Here is a 27,785-nt window from a genome sequence, read left to right on the forward strand (position 1 = left end):
ACTGAACAACATAGGTCACCACAGCATTGAGTAGAGTCCGCTGTGCTATACAGTATGTTCTCATTAATCATCTATTTTATGCATGGCATCAATAGCATATATATGTCAGTCCCAGTCTCCCAGTGTGATGGGGACAGAGGAGTTTGCATGGAATCTAGAGGATTTGCTTGAATTTTCAAGGTGTTCCTTGGCCCACTTGGGATTGTAAATAGACAGGGCAAAGCACCCCGGCACGGGAAGGGTATGGTGACTAGATCCTTGGGGGACGGTGGTCTGGGTCATTCCACCAGCTAAGCCACTGAGACCCGCAGAGGTAGTATCAGTCAATCTGCTTCTGGGTCGGACTCTGCTGCAGAGGAGCTGCCTGGGTGGGATCCAGTCCTGCCTGGGCCACAGCATGAATCTGGTGACTGAGTGACTTGACTGGCTATTTTGACTCAGTATGACTCAACCATGACAAATCGGTGTTAAATTAATATCCCTATAAAAACTAGCAGCTGACACGTAATGTGGGGGTAAATATATTTTCCTCCTCTGAATTTTGGTCATGTGTTGCAAACTCTTTGCTGGAACATTGTATCGATGTGTGTGAGGGTGACCTTTGTAAGTCACCTACAAGCTTCTGCTCATCCAGAATGTATGTCCAGAATGTCCAATTCAGGAAGTGAATAGACCATATAGCATGCACACCTGTGCTTTATGGGATGACCCCAGCGACTTATTTGGCTAATGGGAACAATTCACAGGATGCAACTTAATATATTCTTCATCATACTTTGTAAAATCAGACATAGATAGTATAATGATAAATTAGACATATTTAACCTTAGTAAAGAATCAGAATACAACATACGTAAAGGCCAGAGGATTTCTGATAGAGTCTGTGTGTGAAGGCAGAAGACTGTGCTAAGTGCAATTTGCTTATTTTCCAAGCTACACTGAGAGGCTTAGTGTAAAGCTGCAAGCCTTTCCAGATTCTCAGTTCTTTCTCCTTCCTCAGAGTATCTGTTGGGCTCCACCACAGTCCCTCCCCTTCCCTGAGCAGCAGGCAGTAAATTGGCATTTGCTGGCAGTAAGCTAGGGCAAATGTAAGGTTCATCTTGTTAGTTTCTCATCTCGTAGGGATCACTGTCCCCTTCATTACCTAATATCCTGTGTCTTGAAAACTGTTATTTCATGTATTTTGTCCCTGGTTTTTCTTTTTTTTTCCTAGGTGGGGGAATATCCTGGTCTCTGCTTCTGCAGTCTGCCTGCAGTGCCATCATAATTTATATACTTAACTCCATAGAAACTTGTTCTGCAGAGCTGACTGTTCTTTGACATATTTTTCATCCACGTTTATAGGGATTCTGTTACTATTTTTAATCCATCAAAGAACAAAGGGAGAAAAAAAAAACTCATAGTACTGTGCATATCTATTCCTAACTCTATTAACTTAGTTGTATTAGTAATCTTACCTTTAAAAAAATCTTGAAGAGTTTTCCATCAGTAAAACAAGAATAATTCTTACTACCAACTTTACATTTAGGCAATGTAAGTTTCAAAATTATATTGATTTCAGGTTTAATATAAATATGTGTTTTTACTTGTCAGGAGAAATGACAACCAGTGACTGTTGTTTTTATTTTTAAAAAAAATTTTGGCTATGTCATTTGGCATGTGAAGTCTTAGTTCCCTGACTAGGGATCGAACTCACATCCCCTGCATTGGAAAAGCAGAATCTTAACCTTGGACTGCCAGGGACGTCCTCATTATCTTTATGTTTTAAAAAATGTTTGGAAGTTACATTCTCACATTTATAGAGGAAAAGTGCTAAGGCTAACGTGGTGAGAATCCTGTAGTTTTGATGCTCTTGGGGGAGCATTTTGTTATTAATTTCTATACCCTGAAAAGTTAAGCATCTGTGTCTTCATGGTGATGGAGAGGAAAGGATACATAGAAAAGCAGTGCTCTGCAGATCCTATCGCAGGTTTACAAAGTTAGAAAGAACCCTAAGTGTCATCAAGCTTAGTTTCCCACTCTGTTCAGGAGTCTTCTGTAGATCATTAACGTTTATCTCAAACTATTGCAAAGCTGCTTTTTTTATAAACTGCATATAGTTATGTCTATAGCTTAACAGGAAATGAATATTATCATACAGAATAAAGTTAATCATCTGTACCTGAGACTTGAATAGATAGAATCATGGGATCCTGACTCATGCATAGAGCTTTAGATTTTTGGCATCATTAAAAATCTGTCTTAGTGCGGTAGGCAGAATAATGGCTTCCCAAAAAAGTCCACATCGTAATCCCAGGAAACTGAATATGTTATGTTACATTGCAAAGAGGAATGAAAGTAGCAAGTGGAATTAAGTTTGCTAACCAGCTGATTGTAAAATATGGAGATTATTTTGTGTTGCTTGGATGGGCCTAATGTAATCACCAAGATTCTTAAACTTGAGGAGGGGGCAGAAGAAAAGGTTGCAGTGATGGGAAAAAATATCAGGTCTCCCTTGATGTCTTTGAGTATTGAGGAAGGAGACTAAAAGCCAAGGAATATGGGAAGCCTCTAGAATTGGAAAAGGCAGGGAACTGAATTCTCCCCTGGGATCTTCAGAAAGGAACACTGCCTTACCAACACCTTCAGTTTAGCCCATTGAGTGTCAGATAACTCACCTACAGAACTGCAAGGTAACAACTTTCCACTCTTTTAAGCCATTAAATTTGCGGTAATTTTGTTACAGCAGCAATAGGAAAGAAACAGTCATTCCCAAAACTTTAAATGAAAGTGTTAATTTAACATTTTGGCCTGTATAAATTAGAATTAAGTGTTTTCACATAGAATAGTTTGTATTTCCAAACAAAACTCAAATACTCCCAGAGTTTACTGGGAAGTAATTATTAGGTTAAGCCACAGGTTAGATGCAGAAATTCTAGTGATGCAACTCCTCAAAAAAGAGAGAGGGCAGCAAACATCTTCTACAATATTAGCACATTGTCTGAGAGTGTTTACATTCATGAAGAAATTGAAAACTGACTCCTGAATCTATACTTTTTGAGATACTCTTGCCAGGCTGCAATGAAAACTAAAGATGCTAAATTACTGAGACTGGCAGTCATGGCTGTCATATTTGGTCTCTGGAGTTCTTTATTCAATATTGCCTATGAGGTTTTTGTAGACCAATGAGGGCTAAGTCATTAATGAAATTTCAAAATGAACTCATTCTAAACATTAGGGAAGTAAGATTTTATTACAGTACAACTTTCTTGGGCTAGATTTATGTTGAAAATCCCACACTTGAGTTCATATAAGAAAATGTACAGAGAGAAGAGAAATGGTCTGTGACTGTTTTTCATATTCTAGACCTTGCACAGCCCTGAGAATGCAATTGTGGCCTCTCATGAGTCCATGGGATGGACTAGTTATGAGGGCATAGCTATTTTTATGTAAAGTCGATATGCTTCACACAGGTGTAAAACACAGAGTAAAAATAGCTATAGACTCTAAATAGCTCATGCAACGGTGAAGCAAAAACATTTTTTACATAGTTAATTCCAGGAAATGACTACCATATATGAAAACCACAACTCTAAATATGCAGGGCTCATGTACACACACACACTGCTATTTTAAAGTTTGAGATTTACATGTTACCTGTGTAACATCTCTGTAAATTTATGTATTTCTCATATTTTGTAAGTTTGGTCTCAGATATCAAATTTTTCTTAGCTTCCTAAAGAAAAAAAAATGGTGTTTAAAAAGCACAATGAAAGAAGGGTTTCCATAGTCTATATAGTTTTGACCTTTAAATAATATCTGGTGCCAACTACTGTCTGAGTCCATGAGTGTGTAATATACCCGATGAACTCATCAAATCAACTTCCTTTGCTGATGACATCTCTATTTTTAAAAAGAGATATACTTAATGCTACCAGACAATCACGGGAAAAAAAGAAGTAGTGTCATTGAAGTTTTATTTGGCTGGAAACTCTTTGTTGGATAAAAGGAAAGTTTAAAGAAAATATTTTTTCTCTGAATTTCAGTCTGGAATGCCACCTAGGCGTCTCCACCCAGCTTTGAACTAGAGTCTAAAAAAGATATTTGATCTTCTTTGTCTTTCAACTTGACAAAATGTCCTTCTTTGAAATCTCCTTTTTGTTTTATGTGTGCTTGTTAATGTGTTTTAGAAATGTAAAGTTCTTGGGGTAATGTACGAGTATTTTTTGCTTAACCTTTGAACACTCTCTTAAGTGTCCACTCCACCAAGTTTGCATTCCCCAAATATTTCTCATTAGAATCTTATTTCCTGTAGTTTGGAAATAATGAGTTGTTTTTAGCTTCTTCACTTGGAGCCTTTAAAAAAATAAAAATTCTCCAAAGTAACACTTCCTTCCATTCAACAAATATTTCTTAAGACCCTTCTGCATGGCAGTAATGTTCAGTGACAGATTAGCTGACATAATGATCTGTGGTTGATATATAAAAAAAGTCTTAAAAGTGATTCATGGATTTTTTTTAAAAAGTATGCTTTTATTGGGGCAAGAAAACATAACTTGTTGCAATGACATTACTTGGTCAAATAGTCGAAGAATACAAGATTCTAGCCCTAAAATAGCTACCTTTCATTGGATGAAATACATATGCAGAGAAAAGGGCAAAATTATACTTTACTATCAGGTGGGGATTTTGCTTTAATCCTAAGGAGAACCCCATGAAAAACTCTACCCTAAATGTTACTAGCCTGAAATGTCCACTCTGTGTGTCTCTTTCATGAAAGTAGGGTTTGTAAATGGGGATGAAAAGCAGCCAAAATAGAGACCAAAGTAGCATAATAGAGAACAATACAAGAAAGAACAATGATTTATCAAAATATGCTGCATGAATCTACATAGAATAACAAGGGTAACCCAATCCTTGTTCTAAGTGATCTCTGATTCTGTGGTTAGCTTTCAGTAGGAGGCCTCTGTTGTTGCCTTAATTTTTGTTGAAATAAAATGGAAGTAAGAATATTCTGATTTTAGATCGAACATCCATCAGCTTCTGCTTTGGCAGAAAGCCTACTGCCATTAGGAAGAATGGATTAGCTGCTAAGAGAACCACTAGTAAGTAAGAATATGTAGTTCAAATAAATGCACTTGCATAACACTTTACACTATATCTCAAATAATAAGGCATTCAGTGATAAAATTAGATATTTATTCCCCCTGGCATCTTTCATTTACTCATTTTTCATTTTAAAAAGGCACTTCTTTTGGGTTGCCTTCAGAGGATTCCTGACTCGGAGGATGTCTTCTAATACCAGAGTACCAGACTGCCATGACCTTCATTTTTATTTCAACCATGAGCTAAATTTAGAAGTAGACATGATAGTATCAGTTGAGTATGCTGCTATATTACAAACTGTGTCATGGAGGCACTGCTTTGAAGGATACCTAGAGAGGGTGTCATTCTTGGAATTTCCCTGGAGGTTCAGTGGTTAAGCCTCTGTGCTCACAGTGCAGGGGGACTGGGTTCAAGCCCTGGTCACAGAACCAGATCCTGCCTGCCAACCGAAGATGTCCCACGTGGCAAGGAAGTTTCCTGCATGCCGCAACTAAGACGCAGTGCAGCCAAGAAAATAACCAAATAAAAAGAGAGAGTGTGATTCTTAACAGACTTGGGAAAAGAAGGAAAATCAAGGTGACTGTGGCAGAGAGTGAGAAGGACCTGCCCCCCACAATAAGAGGAAAAAATGTCCCTCCACAGGGCTCCCTGGCCCAGGAGAGGACTGCTGGGTGAACCTCAAAGTGGTTGGTGGGGCTGCAGCCCCCATGCAGCTCTGGTAGAAGAGGGAAGATACCCAAAAGGGGATTTTGGTCTATACTGTCACTCCCCATCCACGCTTCTTAAGGCCAATCTGGCTTCTATCCCAGCCCACTGACCACTTTTCAGAGACTGTTTCCATGAAGCGTGCTGTGATCGCCATGCCCTACATCCAGGGACCGCCTCCCTGTTGTCTAACTTAGCCTATCCTCTGGCTTTTACGCAGATGGCTGCTATCTTCCCTCTCAAACACTTTTCCTGTGTTTCCCACTATGTCACACCGTTTGCCTCTCTGGCCATTCCCCTCTTCCTTGCTGGTCACACCTCCTTTCTCCACTTTAAATGCTCCATCTACTAAAAGCTGTTGTAACTAAATGTATAACCACATACATTCTTCCTATATAACCTCATCCCCTGCCAAGGCTTTAATTTTATCTTCTGAATATATGGTGACTGCAAAACATGAAGTGTTTTTCCGTTTTCCAGTGAGAAGATCAAAAGTGTTTAAAATTTTAACACCTGAAATATACACACTTATAGAGATATAAACTAGCTAAATATATGCTTAGTTGTTACGTTGATTGCACATATTAACAATTACCTGTTATATAAAGAAGCATTATAAAGTAATGTAGAGGTATTACTTTTTCCATTCTTACAGTCCATGAAATAAGTAAATGCAGAATCTTCATTTGTGGGCTTGGATATCAGTCTCTGTCACCACTGGAACCATTTTCAAGTCATTAAAGACAGTTTTCCTGAATACATCCATCTTCACTTCCACTTAGGGTTTTAGGGTTTTGGAATTTTTTAACATATAATTTATTTAAAAAATATTTTAATATAATTTTTAAAGGTGACAATCCATTTACAGTTATTACAAAATATTGGGTATATTCCCTGTGTTATATAATACACCCTGGACACACACAGTTATATACACACACCCAGTAGTGTGTTATATACACACACCCAGTAGTGTGAACTTGCCCTCCCTCACCCATCTATTGCTCCTCTCCCCACCCCCCACCGGTAAACACCGGGTTGTTCTCTACATCTGCTTCTGTTTTGTTTTATTCACTAGATTGTTGTATTTTAGCCCTTTGGGAACTTTGTAGGATAATATCATTGGACATTTTATTTCATTAGGGATATCTGTACAACGTTACTTGTACAACATTAGAAGAGCTATTTTTTCATTTGTCTTGTAGATGCAAATTTGTGATATCCACAATATAGTCACTTTCTTTAGGTAATTTCAATAGGTGTGCTGACAAGGATACCCAACACTTATAATTGTGGGATCAGACCTTCCATTACAGTTAAATTTATGTTTTATTTTTTTGCCTCCATTTTATGAAAGGTGGCTCCCATTAGCATCTAAAACTAGAATTAATTGCAAACTATTATATACAGAATGAATTAACAACAAGTTCCGACTGTATAGCATAGGGAATTATATTCATACCCTGTAATAAACCATAATGGAAAGAATATGGAAAAGAAATACATACATATGTATAACTGAATCACTTTGCTGTACAGAAGAATTTAATACAACATTGTAAATCAACTATACTTCAATAAAATCAATTTTAAGGAAATTAGAATTAATTGAAGTCCTTTGTGCCTGAGTTTTTCCTAGATATTACTACTATTCTCATATAGAGTTATCCACTAATCTGTTTCTTGTGCCCTTGAGATTTGTTTATTGCCTTTTGCATAGAAATAGAGCTGATTTCTGGTTTAAAAATGTAATATTAAATATATTGAGTTGTCATATTATAATGCCATTTGTTCCTTAAAGTATAGGTTATAAATCTCTATTTATTCTATTTATAAATATAACAAATGTTAACAGTCTTTTTAAGGGGCTTTTGAAAAATGTTTGTGTCTGTTTATAAGCTTAGTTGATAAAACATCTTCAAATATTATAAGCTGCATTTATAAATTTAATCTATTTGATTTCATTTTGAACTACATCAATTACCTGGTTTTAGGGGATAAACATTCCCAAGTACTAAACACACGGTACAAATCTAACAAAATAAATGTATATGCATGGTAAAACTCAAGTATTTTATGGTAATAAATATTTCAATACCATAATGTAGTAAGATGTAAGCCCCTATTCCAAAGCATAAATTACTCGGTTACAAATTTTAAGTTGCCACTCAAATACATCAAATTCTCCTAATCATTACAACCACATGTATTACCAAATAAGCACAGATTCATTCTTGATACAAAAATAGATATATTCTGGTCTTGAGTCTCTTAATCTTCTTAAAATTTTAGATGTTACCAGGTTGAAAAGTCAGAGTTTATTTAGAAAGACAGCTACTGAGGTTACTGGGCTCTCCTTGTGGCTCAGCTGGTAAGAATCCACCTGCAATGCGGGAGACCTGGGTTTGATACCCAGGTTGAGAAGATCTGCTAGAGAAGGGATAGGCTACCCACTTCAGTATTCTGGCCTGGAGAATTCCAGAGACTGTATAGTCCATGGGGTTGCAAAGAGTCAGACACGGCTGGGTGACTTTCGCTTTCACACACAGATTCATTCTTGACACAAAAATAGATATGTATTCTATCTTGAGTCTCTTAATCTTCTTAAAATTAATTTTACGTGTTACTTGGATTGAAAAAAATCAATGTTTATTTAGAAAGACAGCTACTGAGATTATTTAATACACATTCTTACCTGCATTTGTGAACTGGCCAGAACCAGTTTGTTATTTTTGGTAAATGTTAATTGCCACATGTAGCTAATATATAGATGAAAGCTCCTCCCCACAACCAGGAAATAATGCAGACAGGAGTCAGACTAGATTCTGCCTGCCACACCAATGCCTTCTAGTGAACAATTACTAAACCACATCAGAGTAATTTAACGTGTTCTGTAAGTCTACTGAAGTCATAATTTTCTGTTCTTTTTGGTGATCAATAACCTCTTTCATGGCATCCGGTCCCATCACTTCCTGGCAAATAGATGGGGAAACAGTGGAAACAGTGGCTGACTTTATTTTTCTGGGCTCCAAAATCACTGCAGAGGGTGATTGCAGCCATGAAATTAAAAGACGCTTACTCCTTGGAAGTAAAGTTATGACCAACCTAGACAGCATATTGAAAAGCAGAGACATTACTTTGCCAACAAATGTCCATCTAGTCAACGCTATGGTTTTTCCAGTAGTCATGTATGGATGTGAGAGTTGGACTGTGAAGAAAGCTGAGCACCGAAGAATTGATGCTTTTAAAGTGTGGTGTTGAAGAAAACTCTTGGGAGTCCCTTGGACTGCAAGGAGACCCAACCAGTCCATCCTAAAGGAGATCAGTCCTGGGTGTTCATTGGAAGGACTGATGTTGAAGCTGAAACTCCAATACTTTGGCCACTTGATACGAAGAGCTGACTCATTTGAAAAGACCCTGATGCTGGGAAAGATTGAGGGCAGGAGGAGAAGGGGGCGACAGAGGATGAGATGGTTGGATGGCATCACCAACTCAATGGACATGGGTTTGGGTAGACTTCGGGAGTTGGTGATGGACAGGTTGGCATACTGCGGTTCACGGGATTGCAGAGTCGGACATGACTGAGTGACTGAACTGAACCTCTTACAGGGGGCTTCTAAGGTGGCCCGAACAGTAAAGATCCCGCTTGCTGATGCAGGAGACATAAGAGGCATGGGTTCAATCCCTGGGTTGGGAAGATCTCCTGGAGGAGGGCACGGCAACCCACTCCAGTATTCTTGACTGAATCCCATGGGCAAAGGAGTCTGGTGGGATACAGCCCATAGGGTCACAAAGAGTCGGAAATGAGGCAATTTAGCAAGTACACACACAGCCTCTTATGTGAAAGACTTAAGGCAAATTCAGCAATATTCTTGTGTCAGGAATTGGCTGGTCATCTATTGGAGACAGGCAACCAGGAATCCTCAGAACCAGCAGCTGGACACGAGATCATACAGGGATCCAGCCTTGGGTGCTGTACCTAAATGTGTAGGTTACACGGCTCTAGATTTTCATTCATCCAAATGTGGGGGAATGTTTCTAGAAGAGTCTAAACAATATCCTAAACAACTCTAAATTTATTCTGAACATCACTAACTATTGTGAAGGAAAAGCCTGTTTTTCATATATGTTATGCAAATTATCAAAGCCCTAACTTTGCTAAGAACTGAACATCATTAACGTGCATTTAATAGCCACACAAAGAACGTGAATTTTCAGCTCAGTGCTTGCTAACTACACCTGAAATGTGAATTTTTGATTTAGGCAACTGGCCTTCCTCACGTAGACTGAAAACAAAACAAATTTATATCACTGGTTATACTCAACAGTTTAAAATAAATTATAGATATAAATACACTGGTAAAAGAGGCATACTCATTAAGGAAGACAATTACTATCCTAATTAATTGAGTTGACATACAACCAGAGATTCCAGCCATAAGCAGACTGGAGTCCTCTCAGTCACTAGGATGGAATACATAGAACTTTATTTCTAGTTACTATGTCCATGACTTTCTAAATCAGAGTAGATGTGTAGCCTTGTTATTTGGATTCATATTATATATACTGCTTAACTTTTTATCATACCCATAGAAATTAGGATGTCCTACTCACCTTGATCACTTGACTGGATTTTTGATTTCTTTGGCTTTTTGGAAACATAACGAACACAAGTACTTTTTACCTGTAAAGATTTTTAAATCTGATGGAGTACTGTTTTTACATATGATGTCAGGGTTCTCAAATTCTCTTATCACCATTTTTATTCATTGAATTTTACTTATTTCTCATGGCTTTGTCTGACTTCTGCTTGCTGTTTTCAGTTGCTCAGTTGTGTCCAACTCTTTGCGACCCCACAGACTGCAGCACGCCAGGCCTCCCTGTCCATCACCATCTCCTGGAGCTTGCTCAAACTCATGTCCATTGATTTGATGATGCCATCCAACCATCTCACCCTCTGTTCCCCTCTCCTCCTGCCTTCAATCTTTCCCAGCATCAGGGTCTTCTCCAATGAGTTGGTTGGCTCTTTACTTCAGGTGACCAAAGTACTGGAGCTTCAGCTTTAGCATCAGTCCTTACAATGAATACTCACGCTTGATTTCCTTTAGGATTGACTGGTTTGATCTCCTTGAGGTCCAAGGGACTCTTTAGTAATGACTTCTGATAAGGATTCATAAAACCAGTCTATGATATAATTGTTATTATGCCCCATCCTGTGAAACATCCAAGTATAGGAACTCCTCTTCCGCGCAATCAATTTTTTCAGAAGAAAACATAGTATGTTATATTTAGGTATACATAGTACATACCAACAACCCCACACCTATGTCTAACCTAATCATGATCCTGAATTCTAGAGTTGTATTTCCAATCATGTAGTAGACATTTCCACTTGTGATAATAAATATCTCAAGCAATCATGGACAAAATCAAACCACTGAATTTTGCATCCCACTTACTCAATCTCTCCTTTGTGTCTCTCTCATGTCAGTACAAAGCATCAGCATCTATCCATATGCTCAGACCTAAAAAATCTATGGGTTACTCCTGATGTTTCTTTTTCTCTTTTCTATTTCTCTCACCCCAATTACCCCCATCATCAATTTCTGCTGCCTCTCCCTATAAAATAGATCTGAAGTCACCTATTCAAGTCACCATTATGCGTCAACAGGGTGATTTCAATATCTGATAACTGGTCTGGTCCATCATCCATTATTAATGCAGTGGTTTTGTTAAAATTGAGATTAGATCTTTCTCCTCTGCCCCGAACTCTAAAATTTTGGAATAAAATTCAAACTCCCTACTTGTCCTACATGATAGGATCTTTACAGAGTCTCTGATCTCATCTCCCAGCCCTTTTCTTACTTACTAGCTAGACACCAAACAAAGAGCTTCTACTTCTCTTAAACTCACCGAGCTCATTTCTGCCACAGGACCTTTGCCCTAATCCCTCTGAACAGAAATCAATTTCCTCTTATCATAGGACATTGACTCTTTTTGAATAATTAAAATTTCATTCTAAATTTTACTTCCATAGATAACTATCTCCTGTCTACCTAATCTAAAGTAACCCTGAATCACCCTCTGTCATTTCCACTATTTTAATACTGTCTACGGCACTTACCAAGACTTACGTTTTTAAAAATTTAATTCATTTTAATTTTTTTACAGTAGATACTTGTTAGTTATCTATTTTAAATATATCAGTGTGTAACTGTCAACCCCAATATTCCAATCTATCCCTCCTCCCCACCTTTCTCTCTTGGTAATTATAAATTCATTCACAACATCTATGAGTCTATTTTTATTTTGTGAATAAATTCACTTGTATCTTTATATTTAGATTCTGCGTATAAGTGGTATCATATGATATTTGACCTTCTCGGTCTGATCTACTTCACTCAGTATGATCATCTTCAGATCCATGTTCACTACTTTTCTTCTCTAATAATATATGCAGATCATGTTTAGTTTTTCATTATTATATTGCCTGGGCACATGAGATTTGATAGACAGCCTATATTTGTTAAGAATAGTCAGAATATATTCCATACATCAATATGTCTATTGACAACCTCTCTCTGCCTGTTACATGGCTCTTCACAATTTAATTCCATAACTGCTCCTTCTTCTGTAGCCCCTTTATCATCTGTCAATGTGACTTTTTTCGATGCCTTTATGGGTTGTTTAGGGGCCCAGAGAAGATCAAAGCAACATCTTATTTAGTCTAGCCTAAAAATTTAAATATTACCTTTATTAACTGGCAATTTTAATAACTTTTGTTTATTTTAACCACTTACTCCCATTTCTCTAAACTATATTTAAAATTGGTATTAGATTTATATTAAAAGTACTTCATTTGAGTCACTAACAAATAAAAATGAAAATTTTCCAAATGCTTAATAAATTATTTTAAATCTAGTAAATTAAACTGATACCTGTGACTTCCCTGGGTGCTCAGCTGGTTAAGAATCTGCCTGTCAATGCAGGACATGTGGGTTCTATCCTTGGGTTGGGAAGGAAATGGTAACTTTCTTCAGTATTCTTGCCTGGAGAATCCCATGGATAGAGGAGTCTGGCGGGCTGCAGTCCATGGGGTTGCAAAGAGTTGAACATGACTGAGCGACTAAATAACAACAAAACAATAATGCCTAATCTTACATTCTCTGAAATGTTCCATTATTGTTTACAAACTAGTAGAATTGCAACTTAAAACTGCAAGTCTACAGAACGAACATGCGGTTGCTAGAAGGAAGGATGGGGAGAAGGTATAGTTAAGGAGTTTGGGATGGACATGTATACACACTACTCTATTTAAAATGAATAACCAACAAATACCTACTTTATAGCACATGGAACTCTGCTCGATGTTATGTGGCAGCCTTGATGGGAGGGGACTTTGGAGGAGAATGAATAAATGTGTATGTATGGCTGAGTCACTTTGCTGTCCACCGGAAACTATCACAACATTATTAATCAGCTATGCCTGAAAACAAAATAGAAATTTTTTCAAAAACATAGAGATGTGAAACTCTATTTTCAGATAATAGCATGTTATACCTGGAAAACTCAAAAGAATCAGTGACTAGCTTAATCACTAGAGATTCAATAACATTCAGTTCAGTTCAGTTCAGTCACTCAGTCGTCTATGACTCTTTGTGACCCCATGGACTGCAGCACACCAGGCCTCCCTGTCCATCACCAACTCCAGGAGTTTACCCCAACTCATGTCCATTGAGTTGGTGATGCCATCCAACCATCTCATCCTCTGTCGTCCCCTTCTCCTTCCACCTTCAATCTTTCCCAGCATCAGGGTATTTTCCAGTGAGTCAGTTCTTTGCATCAGGTAGCCAAAGTATTGAAGTTTCAGCTTCAACATCAGTCTTTCCAATGAATATTCAGGACTGATTTCCTTTAGGATGGACTGGTTGGATCTCTCAAGAATCTTCTCCAACACCACAGTTCAAAAGCATCAATTCTTCGGGGCTCAGTTTTCCTTATAGTCCAACTCTCACAGCCATACATGACTACTGGAAAAACCATAGCCTTGAAGTTACCATCCCAAAAGATTTGCAGGGTTGGATTCTTAGCTGACTGAGGTTACATAGCAATGAGTAGTTCGGGCTGGAAGTGAGGTCTCACTCTGCAAACGTGCAAGGTAAATCTTTCAGTTTTTATGCCCCCACCTGTCCGCCCAAGCTTTCGAGCTGTGATGTAAATGCCCTTCAGATGGGGTGGACTTGAAGTCTGTTCCTTGGTTCTACATTCCCTAGTCTCACATCAGATGAATCTGCAAATGCATCCCAAGAGTTGCAGCTCATTTTCTTCTCTGCATGAATTGGAATTTTTTTTCCTTCTTTGCCTTCTAAGATATTTAATTTTTATCTGAATGGGCTCTGCATATCATCTTAATATTTTTCTCACTTTCTTTGTACAGTTTCAAGATCATGTTAATGACATCACTCCAAGGGTGAAATTTGAAAGTAAATCTGCCTTTTTCACCAACCCTTCCTGTATCAAAGTTGTCACCTCTGTTGACTGTATCATTGATCTCAAATTCATTCCATTCTTCTCCTTCTCATTGTTATTGCCTTAGTTCAGGTTGTGATTTTTTTTTTCTCATTTGAACTCTTATTCTTCTTCACAACTATCCAATCACTAGGCATTGCACACATTTGTCAAAGTGATTCTTCTTAAATGCAAATCTGCTCACATCATTATGTTAAAATCTTTTCACAGTTGTAGGTAAACTCCTGGCTTAAATTTAAACTTAACATGGCATTTTCATCCATTCATGCATAATCCATTCATTTTCCATCCATCCTCTATCCATCAAACAAATAGTTCCTGGTCATTGCTGGATGTTCAGTTATCTCTCTCCTATTTCTATCTGTTAAACCTTAATCTTTAAAATTTTCCAACCTCCTAGACTTTCTTTCTTTTTAATTCATGTATTTTAAATTGCAGGATAATTGCTTCACAGTATTATGTTGGTTTCTACCAAACATCAACATGAATCAGCCATAGAGTTACCCAGGTACACTCCTACTTGAACATCCCTCCCACTCCCCTGGTCTCTTCATCACCCTGTCCACAAATGGCCTTCAGGTAGGTCAACTGGTGTACATTCCTTAAAAATTCTATGACTCTTAGATATGGTTGATTTGGCTTCTGCCTGGAATTCCTCTCCTTCCTCAGCCACTGGACTATCTTGTACTCAGCCAAGGTGTTGAGTTGAGTCTAAATCTCTCATTTGAACCAGCAATATGTAGTTGGCAAAATCCTTAAAGAAAATTTGTATTTCTTGAGTGTATTTACCACAAGGACCAAGCCTGGGAGACTACTTTCTTTTTTCATCATTCATACTGACACAAGAGGCCATTTTTTTTTTAAAATCTTTTTTTATTTTAAAATAAAACAGATTCAGAAAGCCACACAAATCAAACAGGTAGATTGATGAATTATTATAAACCAAGCAACCCTGTCAAGGAGTAGAATTTTTCTAGTTACCTCAGATAACCCTTCCATGTGTCCCAACCTCATCACAACTTGCTCCCATTCTTAAAAGTAGATCATCACCGTTGGGTAATCACTTCTGTTTTAAAAAGTAATTGTTTTATCACAAGATGCATATCTAGCCATGATATTTTAGTTTGCCCATTAAAAACACTCTGATATATCTCTAAAATGCCTGTGGTTCCTCTTCTATCCTTTGCATTTACTGCAACTTCTCTGTTGAAGAATTCAGGCCATGTGACATGCAGAATTTCCTACAGCCTGGGTTATTCTTATTTATTACCTTGCTATTTCCTGAAACTGGCACCTGGATACAAAGGTTTGATCAGAATCATATCTGATCTCCGTGGCAAGACTGTCAGTGGCTCATGGAGGTAACCCGTGCCATCTCGTCGTCTCTATAGTGGAGATGTCAACAACCACTGCATAGGCATATGTCTGCATGTATCCTAGATCCAGGAGTTCATTCAAAGCTGCAATTGTTTTTCATTTATTTACTGCAATATTTTCATAAGGAGAGACTCCCTCCTCTACTATAGGCTATTTAGTGTTACAGTTCCTATAAGGAATGCACAATAATGCTTGATTCTTTCCCTTTATTTTCTGATTTTCAAAACAAATAGTGGATTCCCTGGTGTCCTTTGAAATGGACCAACTAGTTATTATTTTTTCTTAGCATAGCATTGTGAATTTGGGGATTTAACATGTTACAAGTTTTAGTCTACTGTATTACTTATTCTTGTTGAAGTTTAAAGTAACCTATCATTGGCCAGGGAGGGCCTCTTCAACTTGGCCCCTGAGTCCCTTGGATATGATCCTAATTTTCTTAGGTAGATTTTTTTTTTTATGTGTAATGATAAGATGTTCCAGGGTTATCTAGTTCATTTTCTGCCTGCCTCTAAAATACCCAGGTTTCCAAAAAACTGTCTCTTAGTGAGAAATTATATTTCAAAGCCACAGCTTTAGGTACTAAGGATGCTTATTGCTACTGGAATTATCACTCTGGCCAAAAGCCTGCTTGACTGTTTAAAGGGCCAACTCCTAAGAGGACTCACACTGTTAGCCCAAGTGGATAGGGTTAGAAAAATTGGAATCAACTGTTTTCTTACACCCTAAATTTTTTTTAGGCAAGAACTGGTAGAAAATTTTCACCTTATTTTTGCCTACTTTAAAAATATGAATACATTTAGCAACTCCATGTCCTAGACATCTATCTTCATGGTCATTACCAACCTGTGCAGGTCAGAGGCTATCAAGATCAAAGTGAATTTAATGAATAACATAGCCCAGGGTTATTTGAATAGCTGTCTTAGAACTTGCAGAGCTATGGTCCTGAGCAATTTTTTTTTCCTGGAAGCCTCAAGGGCAATGCTTCCTCAGTAAGAATCTTAATATAAATTTGAACTAAGCAAACACATACAGTGCAAAAGAGAGCAAGTGTTTGATTTATCATGTGTGGATACAAAAACAAACATGACAGAATTAGCAGTTTTTTCCACAATTATTTCATCATTCATATGATTTTTACAAAATAAATTTGATTTAAAGAAATAAAATTTCTCATGTGAAAGGAATTTAACTTCTCACTTTTTATACAACTGTATGTCCTTGAGGCAAATATAAATATCCAGATGAGAATCCTTTCTTATTAAGAGTCTGCATATCAACTCTAGCCACATTGATTTTCATTTGGATGTTTGTTGAATGAATACTAATAGCTATGAATTATTAGGTCCCCACTAAGTGCTGGGTATTTTATAGATGTTTTGTTCTTTCTATTATCCTCACAATAACCCTGGAATATATGTAGTCATTTCTCCCTTTTATAGATTAGAAAATGGAGGACAGTATATTTGAAAAAAAAAGAGCCAGTCCTTTTGAAGTTGAGGATTCCACATAGGGGATGTCTGATTTTAGAGACTCTGTTTTTATCTACTTTAGCCTACAGTTGGCTAGGTTTGGACTACACAGACAGAAATTACATCTCTTTTCATGAGCAGACGATGAATGGTCTTTGTAGATAATTTGTTATTAATGTCTCTTTTCCTTGTTACTATTGGTGGGAATGTGTTACCATGTGATTTCTTTTGTGTGGTGATTCTCACTCATCTTGTATGAAACTCATAGGATTGAAGCTCAGTTAAGAAGTTCAAAATGCAGTCACAGTGGTCAGTATGAACTTCCATATTAGATGTTTTGAAACTCTCAGGTATAGATGGCAGGTGTCTTGGAGTGATAAACTATGAGTGTCATTTTAGATAAGGAATCTGGCAACATCTGCAAAAGACTTCACTGGAACAAAAGGAGCAACTGATGGAGATAAGACCTTCCGGGGCAGGGCGGCGGAGGGCGGAGGGGGGGGGCGCGGGTAACCACCAGTACACCCTACTGGCGGACTCCTTAAAATGAGAACAATAATCCAAGCTACTTAAAGGTTCTTTGCTGGAGGACCTGACTCTGAGCTGCTAAGATGTTGGGCCTAGGCTCTGTTGGAGCAGAAAGTGACTTCCTGCTCACACCTGGTGGGAGACCCATTGCTCAACCAAACTGCTGCTCACACTGAGACCCCTTCATCCCAGACTTTTCTTGGAGTAATTTACTACCCCTTTCCTCTCTTCCCTACTCTGACTAACCTGCAGTGTGTGCTAATTACGTGCAGTAAACCTGTGATCCATGAATTGGATGTTGGCTGTTTGTATATTTCCAATCTCGTAATTCTTATGGGGCATTACCACTAGGTCCTGTGACAAAGGGAATGAAAAATAAATGTAACATTTCAGCTGATTATGAGAGGGATGGATTTTAATATCCTAAGTGACTAGTAACTTCAAATTTAAAACAGTTAAACATTATCAGGTAGCCAACTGTGTATCTACTAATTCCTGGACATTTTGATCCCTGGGTCAGGAGGATCCCCTGGAGGAGGAAATGGAAACCCACTCCAGTATTCTTGCCTGGGAAATCCCATGGACAGAGTAGCCTGGTGGGCTGCAGTCCATGGGGTCACAGAGAGTCAGACCTGACTGAGCATGTATACACAGAACACACAGTGGGAGATGAGAAATGAAAAAGAGCCTAATGCTCATTCTTTAAAAACATTATACCCTAATGAAAGGTAGACACATATGTAAATAATGTAAGGGTGTTTACTTGCTGTTAGAAACTTCAGCTACTTATTCAGAATGGTGAAGAATCTTGACAGAAGAGCCTTAGATAATTTGAGGCTGGGATAGTAGTGTGAATGAAGGAACAATCTCTTTTCCATTGGAAGAAATGAACCTTTCAGAGAGCTCAGAGATATTCCCTGGTTTTAAAGTGCCTGGGAGTCAGAATGGCTGCTATCCAAAAGTCTACAAGCAATAAATGCTGGAGAGGGTGTGGAGAAAAGGGAACCCTCTTACACTGTTGGTGGGAATGCAAACTAGTCCAGCCACTATGGAGAACAGTGTGGAGATTTCTTAAAAAACTGGAAATAGAACTGCCATATGACCCAGCAATCCCACTTCTGGGCATACACACCGAGGAAACCAGATCTGAAAGAGACACGTGCACCCCAATGTTCATCGCAGCATTGTTTATAATAGCCAGGACATGGAAGCAACCTATATGCCCATCAGCAGACGAATGGATAAGGAAGCTGTGGTACATATACACATTGGAATATGACTCAGCCATTAAAAAGAATTCATTTGAATCAGTTCTAATGAGATGGATGAAACTGGAGCCCATTATACAGAGTGAAGCAAGCCGGAAAGATAAAGACCAATACAGCATACTAACACATATATATGGAATTTAGAAAGATGGTAATGATAACCCTATATGCGAGACAGAAAAAGAGACACAGACGTACAGAACAGACTGTTAGACTCTGTGGGAGAAGGCGAGGATGGGATGTTCAGAGAGAACAGCACTGAAACAAGTACACTATCAAGGGTGAAACAGATCACCAGCCCAGGTGGGATGCATGAGACAAGTGCTCAGGGCTGGTGCACTGGGAAGACCCAGAGGGATGGGATGGGGAGGGAGGAGGGAGGGGGGATCGGGATGGGGAATACATGTAAATCCATGGCTGATTCATGTCAATGTATGGCAAAAACCACTACAGTATTGTAAAATAATTAGCCTCCAACTAATAAAAATAAATGGAAAAAAATTAAAAAAAAAAAAAAATAAAGTGCCTGGGAGAAAAACTGTCACAATCAAAGCAGTAGAAGCATGCACCATCCCTCTTCCTTATCTTCACTCCTCCAATTTTGGACTCTTCCTCCATTTCACTCTCAGCAGTTAAAGCTTCAGAAAAAGCAGTCTTAGGTTTTAACATGAAACATACAAACCTTCCTATATATGTTCACATCTGCTCTTCCCTTTTCTCATGGAAATAGAAAAGTTGTCTCTTCTAAGACTAATTCCTCTCCCTGATTTAGATCCAATTTCCTCCCCTCACCACCTCCAATCCTTAACATAAATAAAGTCCTTGTCTCTCTCGTCCTTTCTACCTAAACTTTCCCAACTGGATTCGTCCCATTGACTTCAAACAGCCTGATTCTTGCTTATTTACATGAAAGCTTCATGAGTTTCTTGATCCCTGTCCAACTCCACCCTTTTTTCCTCCTCCCTGTTGTTCAGAACCAAATGACTGGAAATAGTTGTCTGTAATTCTGTCTCAGTGTCCTCCTACCCAGCTCTTTTGTGTCTGGGTTTCTCATGCATCGATCTCTCTACTGAAATAATTCTCCCTGAGAACACCCATGACTACACACTTGCTGAGCCTCATTGATGTTTTTCATTCCTATCTGTGCTAGTCAACATAGTTACTGCAAATTTCCACAACTGATATACCTCTAAATACCAGTTGTTTAGTTGCTAAGTCGTAGCCGACTCTGTGACCCCATGGACTGCAGCATGCCAGGCTTCCCCATCCTTCACTATCTCTGGAATTTCCTCAAATTCATGTCCAGTGAGTTGGTGGTGCTATCTAAACATCAATAGCATAACATAAAAGTGTTATGCTTTCTTTTTTCTTTACAGATTTTTTGTTGTGGAAGACCACTTTTAAAGGACTGACTTTTATTACAGCATTGTTTCTGTTTTGTGTTTTGGTTTTTTGGCTGCAAGGCATGTAGGCATGTAGGATCTTAGCTACTTGACTAGGGATTGAACCTGCACTCCCTGCATTGGAAGGTAAAGTTTTGATTACCAGACCCCAAGGAAGTCCCTGTTTCTTATATCTTCTTAATCTTATACAGTCTGATGCTGGTCAGTGGCCCCTTACATTTTTCTAGCTACATCATATGGAATATATAACTCTTCTAGTTATTTACCACTATATAACAAACTATTTAAAACTTGAGCTTCCCTGATAGCTCAGCTGGTAAAGAATCTGCCTGCAATGCAGGAGACCCCAGTTCGATTCCTGGGTCGGGAAGATCTGCTGGGGAAGGGATAGGCTACCCATTCCAGTATTCTTGGGCTTCCCTGGTGGCTCAGCTGGTAAAGAATCTGCCTGTAATGCAGGAGACCTGGGTTTGATCCCTGGTTTGGGAAGATCCCCTGGAGAAGGGAAAGGCTACCCACCCCAGTGTTCTGGCCTGGAGAATTCCATGGACTGTATAGTCCATGGGGTCGCAAAGAGTCAGATGTGACTGAGCGACTTTCACTTTCTAAACTTTCACTTTCGTGCCTTAAAGCAGTGTCAATATTCATTTTGTTTCTGAGTCTGAAATTTGGAAAGAGATTTATAGATATAGTTTTTAAAAATAGATTTCTCTGATTCATTCAGCATCTGCTGGAGTAGCTCCAAGCCTGAGGGCTGGACTTGCCCAAAGATGCGCTGCCTCATTAATCTGCAGGTTGGTTGCTGGCTGGCACTTCAATGGGGCTATTTACGGAATACCTATACTTGACCTTCCCACATGGTTGCTTGGCTTCCTCACAGCATGATGTCTCAGACAGGCAGGCCAAGGAATTGCAAGGCAAGAGCTAGATGCTCTTTCCTGAGCCCCTGCTACAAGTCGCAGAGCATCACTTCCCTTGTCTCCCGTGTGGATGTGAGTCCCTAAGACTGGCCACCACACCATCTGACTGACTCCTTAGCAGCACTGACGCGTTAACTCTGCCTCCATGGGAAACCTTCTCTTTCCTTCGTTTTTTATGACTCCACATCTCCTAGCTTCACTTCTACATTTCTGCTCCCAGGACAACACCCCAAATCTACGATCTGGTCTGGCCCACATCCGTCCCATGCTTGTCTTGCACTATATCATCCTTTGATTATTCTGCTCCAGTCACATGAGCTGTTTTCCATCTCTCATCTAGGCCACATTCTTTGGCGCCCTAAGGCCTCTGCCCAGGCTGTTTTCTTTTCCTGAAATGCTCTTTCCTTAGCGTTTGTGTGTCTTCTTCAGCTACTTTAGCTAGACCTTCAAAATTAGTTCAAACCTACCTATTGAACCCTCTAATAAAAGCAAAAATAAATAAATAAATGAATAAAAGCATATATATCTTCCTTCAATGCCTTTATATCAGTTCTCAATCTGAGTTATTTGTTTCTTATGTATTGTTCATCTTCATCTCTACATATAAACTCAAAAAAGGGGGTCTGTTTTACTTATCAAATTTTTTCTATGATCTGAATGGCAGAGTGCCTGGTACATAATAAATAGTTATTGAATAAATGAATGCATCACTCAGATTAGGAATTTTAGGTAGCAAGAAATAGCTTTCTATTAATAGTTCTCAAGTTTGGAAATGTGTGTGTGTGTGTGTGTGTGTGTGTGTGTGTGTGTCTAGCATCCTGGTATTTGTTATGGAGCTCAGATCTGTTTACCATCTGCAGTGAACAGAGCAGTCTCATATGTAAAGAATTATCCCACACCCCACGCGAATAGTGCCCTTCCCTGCACTATTCCCTTCCCAGGAAGTCATAAATCGATGGTTTAACTGACTTTCTTAGCTGATTCCTGTATTAGAAGAGCACATCCTTAGACCTGCAGAGATGAAAGGAAGGCCTATAGCGTTGAATCTCTCCACCCCATCTTCTCATTCTGTAGAAAGCCAATTTCCTGGGTGTCCACTTTTGAGTATGAATATGGGAGACTAGTGACTGCTTGACCTCCAAATCTCCAACAAATCAGCTCCCCTCCCTGACCTCTAAAACTTGATAGAGTTGCCTTTATACACTGGCAAGGGACAAGTTCACTGGCTCCAAAGCCCAGCACTTCTTCACCTCTGAGTATAGCAAAGAGTGAGCAATGAATATGTATCCAATTAGCTCCTTTTTTGTTTGGTTAGTATAAGGAGGTGGTTGAACAGACAGGGAGTCCCTTGGACTGCAAGGAGATCAAACCAGTAAATCCTAAAGGAAATCAGTCCTGAATATTCATTAGAAGGACTGATGCTGAAGCTGAAGCTCCAATACTTTGGCCACCTGATGGGAAGAACTGACTCATTAGAAAAGACCCTGATGCTGGGAAAGATTGAAGGCAGGAGGAGAAAGGGATGGCAGAGGATGAGATGGTTGGATGGCATCACCCACTTGATGGACATGAATTTGAGCAAACTCCGGGAGTTGGTGATGGACAGGGAAGCCTGGCGTGCTGCAGTCCATGGGGTCCCAAAGAGTCAGACACGACTGAGTGACTGAACTGAACTGAGCAGACAGGATAAAAAGTTGACATGATCAAAATGCTTTTGGAGGAAACTGAAATGCATATCACTAAACAAAAGAAGCTCATCTGAGAAGGTTACATACTATATGATTTCAGCTATATGACATTCTGGAAAAGGAAAAAATATGGAGACAGTAAAAAGATCATTGGTTGCCAGCAGGGCTTGGGGAGGGGAGAGATATTAATAAATAGGCAAAGTACAGATGAGTTTTAGGGCAGTGAAAATATTCCATATAATCTGCATGATATTATAATGATAGACACATGCCATTATATGCTTATCTAAACCCACTGAATGTACATCAAGCATGATCCCTTAGGTAAACTAGAAATTTTGAGATTACAAGGTTACTTTCACTCAGCAAGACCTGGATAGACCTAGAGATTATCACAGTGTGAAGTATGTCAGACAGAAGACAAATGTCATATGATATTGCTTATATGTGGAATCTAAAAAAGTGGTACAAATAAACCTATTTACAAAACAGTCACATATGTGGAAAACAATCTTAAGATTACCTAGGTGGGGAGGGATAATTGGAAGATTGGGACTGACATACACTAATATATATAAAATAGGTACAGCACAGAAAACTCTACTCAATATGCTGTCATGGCCTACACAGGAAAGGAATCTAAAAAACAGTGGATATGTGTCCATGTATAACAGATTCACTTTGCTGAACACCTGAAACTAACATAGCATTGTAAATCAACTATATTCTAATAAAAATTAATTAAAAAATTTAAAAATGTGGGATAAACCTTCACATAAAGGCATAAATAATCCTTGGTGACTCAGATGGTAAAGAATCTGCCTGTAATATAGGAGACCTGGGTTCGATCCCCGGGTCAGGAAGATCCCCTGGAGAATGGAATGGCTACCCACTCCAGTATTCTTGCCTGGAGAATCCCATGGAAAGAGGAGCCTGGTGGACTACAGTCCATAGGAGCTTGCAAAGAGTTAGAGATGACTGATTGACAAACACTTTCACTTTCACTTTCAAGGATCACTGGGGCCACCTTGGAGGCTGTCTGCAATAGTGACTTATCCAATTCTCTAGGGCTGAGTTGGAGATGTCTGATTATTGGTAAAGGATTTCTAGTTGCTTGAGGTTCTGCACTAGAGTGAAAAAATGGTCCAATGACTTTGGCTATAAGAGAGAAAATGGGAATATGATGGGCAGAATCATGGTCCCCAATGCTCAGAACTTGTGACTATGTCACAAAGCAAAGTGACCTTGCAGATGTGATTAAGTTAGGAATCCTGAGATGGGAAGAGTAGCCTGTTTTATTAAGGTGGGTGCAATGTCATCATAAAAGTCCTTACACAAGGGAGGCTGGAAAGACAGAGGAGATGCAGCTACAGAAGCTTAGCTTCAAGTGATGCAGGACCATGAGCCAAAGAATATGGACAGACTATAGAAGCTGGAAAAGTCAAGGACTGGAATAACCCCTAGAGCCTCTAGTGGAAATGCAGCCCTGCTGATACCTTGATTTGAGCCCTGAAAGATCCATTTCAGACTTCTGACCTCCAGAAATGTAAGCTAATATATTTATTTTTCTTTAAGCCCCTAATTTTGTGGAAACTATAGCAGCAATAGGAAACTAATACAGGGTGTGATAAGGATTTTTTTTGGAAGGGAAATTTGGGTGTTCTTTTCAAATGGTTCCTCTTCTAAACCCTGCAAGGCTCTCGCCTATAAACTGTGTGAGAGGAAGAGGAAAGCATTCCCTCCCATTGATGGGATGTTCGCTGAGCTTCTAGGCTTGTGGTCTTGTCCCACTACTAGCAGAGATGGAGAAAAAAAATATTGAGGAGGGAGGGCATGGTAGCATAGTGAGGCAGAAAGGATAGAGCACCCTCTGGGGTTCCTTCTTCTAAGAGGAAGAGACAGCAGAGTTGCTTGCGCATGAAGGCCCTGAGGTGGGGAGTCTCAGAGGATGGGTATGACCAGAAGCTGCCTGCTACTGACCTGAGGTGAAGAAGTGCAGAAGCCAGTAGTTGTAGCCAAGCCTCGCAAGGGACTTCCGGTCCTTTGGAAAACCATTTGAAAGTAGGCTGGCTCCAAAAAATGGACTGAAATTTCAGAATGGGGAGATGACATGTTTGTAACCAAAAGGACACTGCCCTCATAATTAAAAATGACTGAAAAATTATGGAATCCCTCTAAGGTAGCCCAGTGAGAGTGGGTTTCCACAGAGCTGACTTGGTACAAGTTTCTGGCACATTAAAATATTCTTGTGTGTATGCCTCAGTAAGTTGAGATGCTTCCGCTGAGCTAGTTATAGGACCTATTCTTTTCAATACTGAATAACAACACGGGAGTGAAGGTAATTAAAGATACGCCCTGGTGTCAGAGGCTAAATTTTGCACGTTAATAAATATTCTTAAGTCTCAGTTATGTTGTGTTTCTCTTGACCACAACTCTGAGCCCCGGGTAAATTACAGGGCTGGCTACACAGCCTCTGGGATCCTGGGAATGACTGCAAAGCATGGAACACCGTAGTGAGCCTGTAATGACTGTTATCATCCTGGTTAAATCAGGAAGGAAGTAGAGGAAAATGAGCACCCAAGTGTTGCTCATCAAACAGAAATTGTGTGTTGTGCTGCACTGAAAGATGTACAAAAGATGGATGACAAGTCTGAGCATAAGAGAAAGTGAGGTTTGATTTGAATCCCCTCTTGGGATATTTGTTTTCAAACATTCAGATGTTTATATAGATGGAATTGAGAGCGCTTTCTCAGAATTTAACAACCAACCCAACCCATTTCCCTATTATTCTTTTAAAACTGCTCAAAGTGTGAGATTTAACATTTTTGGTATGATGTCTCCTGTGAAACAGGGCCTTGAAAATTACATAGTGTTTGCTTTTTAACAATGAATTGCAAACAATAGATTAATCAGAGCTTTCATGTTTTATGTAGGCTTTAAAAATATGGGTAATTTTCTGATAACATCATCTAGATTTTGAGAAGCCTTCCACATTTCAGCTTAGGCTTATTTACTCAAGCTTAAAATAAATAAATAAATAAATAAACAGATATATAAAAGAAGAGACAAAGAGGTCTTAAAGCATAATCTTCAGAGTCTGAACTTGTATGAAATCCCAGGGTAAAAGGGTAACGACTGAACTGTGGTGTTGGAGAAGACTCTTGAGAGTCCCTTGGACGGCAAGGAGATCCAACCAGTCCATCCTAAAGGAGACAGTCCTGGGTGTTCACTGGAAGGACTGATGCTGAAGCTGAAACTCCAGTACTTTGGCCACTTGATGCGAAGAGCTGACTTATCGGAAAAGACCCTGACGTGGGGAAAGATTGAAGGTAGGAGGAGAAGGGGACAGCAGAGGATGAGATGATTGTGTGGCATCACCGACTCAATGGGTATGAGTTTGAACAAACTCTGGGAGATGGTGAAGGACAGGGAAGCCTGGCGTGCCACAGTCCATGGGGTTGCAGAGAGTTGGACCTGACTTAGCCACTGAATAATAACAACAAAGGATAGAGAGAATTGTGACACCTTGAGAGGTATGTGGCTGAGCGGACATCAGCTGCGTTTTGCAGTCACACAGACCTTAGTTTAGGCTTAAATCTGATTCAGTCTCTCCCGGTTGTGTGGACTTGGTAAGTTATGATGTCTCTGATATCTTTGAAGATGTAGTACCTCATCTATAAATTGAGTGCAACCTCTCACGCTTGTGTGGGAGTCACTGTTATATGAGAAATACCTATTTTTGCTCTTCTCATTTCATGCTTTAAAAGTTTATATGAATATGTAGAGACAAAAGGATGAATATATGAAAATCTAAATGCTCGAAACTTGTACAAAGTTTTATAGATTATACTCTATGTGAAAAAATGTCTTTGTTTTCTTTTTATAATACAGGTTCTTGCAAATTAATATATCATTATCTCTTTTTAAAATTGAAGTATATAGTTTCTGGTCTTACATTTAGATCTTTAATCCATTTTGAGTTTATTTTTGTGTATGGTGTTAAAGAGAGAACATAGGCAAAACACTCTCTGACATAAATCACAGCAGGATCCTCTATGACCCACCTCCCAGAATATTGGACATAAAAGCAAAAATAAACAAATGGGACCTAATGAAACTTAAAAGCTTTTGCACAACAAAGGAAACTATAAGCAAGGTGAAAAGACAGCCCTCAGATTGGGAGAAAATAATAGCAAATGAAGAAACAGACAAAGGATTAATCTCAAAAATATACAAGCAACTCCTGCAGCTCAATTCCAGAAAAATAAATGACCCAATCAAAAAAATGGACCAAAGAACTGAACAGACATTTCTCCAAAGAAGATATACAGATGGCTAACAAACACATGAAAAGATGCTCAACATCACTCATTATCAGAGAAATGCAAATCAAAACCACAATGAGGTACCATTACACGCCAGTCAGAATGGCTGCTATCCAAAAGTCTACAAGCAATAAATGCTGGAGAGGGTGTGGAGAAAAGGGAACCCTCTTCCACTGTTGGTGGGAATGCAAACTAGTCCAGCCACTATGGAGAACAGTGTGGAGATTTCTTAAAAAACTGGAAATAGAACTGCCATATGACCCAGCAATCCCACTCCTGGGCATACACACCGAGGAAACCAGATCTGAAAGAGACATGTGCACCCCAATGTTCATCACAGCACTGTTTATAATAGCCAGGACATGGAAGCAACCTAGATGCCCATCAGCAGATGAATGGATAAGGAAGCTGTGGTACATATACACCATGGAATATTACTCAGTCGTTAAAAAGAATTCATTTGAATCAGTTCTAATGAGATGGATGAA

Source organism: Dama dama, chromosome 5, assembly GCF_033118175.1.
Source record: "Dama dama isolate Ldn47 chromosome 5, ASM3311817v1, whole genome shotgun sequence".
In the NCBI taxonomy this organism is placed as follows: Eukaryota; Metazoa; Chordata; class Mammalia; order Artiodactyla; family Cervidae; genus Dama; species Dama dama.